This window comes from Sodiomyces alcalophilus (genome assembly GCF_042370955.1).
Source record: "Sodiomyces alcalophilus JCM 7366 unplaced genomic scaffold ACRALscaffold_2, whole genome shotgun sequence".
Taxonomy (NCBI): Eukaryota; Fungi; Ascomycota; class Sordariomycetes; order Glomerellales; family Plectosphaerellaceae; genus Sodiomyces; species Sodiomyces alcalophilus.
The window spans coordinates 4600060-4602799 of NW_027263533.1; positions in this window are offsets into that span (position 1 = coordinate 4600060).

Here is a 2740-nt window from a genome sequence, read left to right on the forward strand (position 1 = left end):
CAGATAAGATCTTATCTTCCTATTATACAGATACGGTCTTATCTATTATATAGATAAGGTTATATAATCACCCACTGCTACGTGTCACCTTAAAAAATTTTCACCTCCTTTTTCCACCTCTTTTTCCACCTCCTTTTTCCACCTCTTTTTCCACCACTTTTTCCACCACTTTTTCCACCTCCTTTTCCACCACTTTTTCCACCTGCTTTTCCACCACTTTTTCCATCACGACAGCGTGTATTCTTCTTGACTAGAGCTTTATGCAAGGAGGTTAAAATAAGCAGTGAATTTATAGTAACGGATATTTATAGTAAGCTAGGGAGAGAAAACCTTATCGTGATATATCTGTACGGGACATCTGCAGCCAAGATCGTGGCGTATATAGACTACTACGCGGGCTCGCGTAACCTTCCTAATTGGGTTTGGGACGCTTGCAAATAGTAGATAGGCCGCTTATAAATAGTGGTACTTACTACCGGCCTATGCTATACTCCTCTCCCCAGGGTGGTCTGAGCTTGCTAAGATAAACGGCAACTTATGTCGTATAGGCTGGCCTAAAGCAGGTCCGGACCGGGTTATTCCGGGTCCGAAAGTGGGAGTGGATCTGCCGCAGGAATAAGGGCAGGAACTTAGCACTATGATTAGAGATTTCCATAGAGTTAACTAAATTAATAGATTAATCGCTTATTTTTATATAATTAAGTTATACGCTGTTTATAATAATTAATAGTCTTATTTTACTCGATAACCTATTAAAGCTATTTACGCCGAGCTGCCTATAGCTATAACTATAACCTCTAATATAACTATCTATATAAGCTATAAAGACTAGGAGCTATAGAAGCGCCTCTATAAAGTCAGGGCCCGTAGTAACGGAGTCTAGGACTTCCTACGCCCCGATAATCCAGCACCTAGGCTAAAGCGAGCCACCCTTCCCGAATTTACTTCCTATACCTCTATCGCTAACATTAACGGGCAGCCTATTAATATCTCTAAGCTAACGGTTATAGGTAAGGCCGCTTATACCAAAGACTACCGCCGATATAAAGACGATCGTAAAGACTACGAAACCTATTAAAAGGGTATTAACGGTATACTTAAGTGGGTAGAAGAGTCTATCGTAGCGAAGAGATAGAAGGCCCTAATAAAGGGTATAACCCCGGAAAAGATCTATATAGTAGTATAAGCCGATACCGCACCCTATATCGCGACTTATATAAAAGACTCCTAAAAGAACTACGATATATATAAGAATAAGCCGCCTATTAACCCCTAAAAGGTAGGCGCCTAGCTAGACGATTAGTAGGACTGGCGTTAGGACTATTATAATATCGGGATATATAATAAGCCCCGGGAGATTTAGATTAACGATTTCTTTAACGCTATACGACCTGCCCTAGGTAACTAGGTGGATATAAAGGAAGTAACGCTAGACCTTAAAATAGTATCGGCGATAGCCCTTATCGCGGAAGGGAAGAAGGCGGCGGAATAACTTAACGTGCCGCCCACTTAAAGCCATAGTAAAGAAAGGCGAAGCCGTTACTATACAGAACGGCTCCGCTAGGGCCAAAACAAATAAACAACCAACTAACCAATAATAGGCTAGCCGAAGGGATAGTCAGGCTCGTCACGGGTCCGTATCTAGAGCTAGGGTCCCGAGGAGACGATCACCGGGCCTCTAAAAGGGTCGGCAGTGGTCCGATTAGGAGAACGAATAGCTAGATAGACAGGCGGGCCTACGGTCGGCTCTTCTGGATCGTCTAGATAACTAAAAAGGGAAGGATAATATAAATTATGATTATAATAGGTGATAAGTAACGATTATAAAAGATCGGACGAAAAGCTAGCTAGATATAGTGGGTCTATTCCGAAGAATAGCCGTATATAAGACTAGATCTCTAGGACCGCGTACGTGGTTATATAATATCCATAACGTCTAGACCCGGAACACGGGTCTACCCCTCTATAATCGGCCCTAAATTATTAAGCCACACCCCGTGGCCTTAATAATTTTATTATAAACAGAAGTAATAACCGAATAACCGTCCTAAATATATCTCTATTACCCTGATTAGGGTATCTATAAGCAGTCCTGTATAGTAATAGCTTCCCTATCGTCCACCTCTTCTAGCTATATATAGTAATAGTCTTTCTTTCCTTATGCACGTATTCTAGAAGACGTCTCTCGAAGACACGGGCTTAAAGGACGGTCACCTCGAAGATAGAGGTGACCTTGTAGGTCCTTTATAGTAAGCTAGGCGGCGGCGGCGGCTTCCTTGGTTCCTTGGAAGGAATAAGTAACACGGCGGCGGCGGTAGTGGGTAGTAGGCGGTAGTAGATAGGCGGCGGCCTTAGCGTATACTTCGAGAAGACCGTGACGTAGAAGACGTGACGATAAACGTATACGCAGGGTAGGCAGCGGCCTTTTCGGTTCCCTAATAAGGAATAAGGCGGCGGCGGGCCTAGTAAAGGATTAACGACGTAAAACACGGAACTAAGCGACGCAGAGTATATCTATCTCTTTCTACTACCTATAAGGTAGGCAATCTATTTCTTGGTTTGTAAGCGTAAAGCATATAGGTCGGATCTTTTTGTGGCGTGGCACGGCACGTAGGAAGTAGGTCGGTTTGTCGAAGGCAGGAATCGTGGCAGGTCGGAAAAAGGAAAGCAGGATAAACGGGATTAACTAGATTAATCGGATTAATAGGATTTATCGGATTAACTATAAGTAGGCGGATTA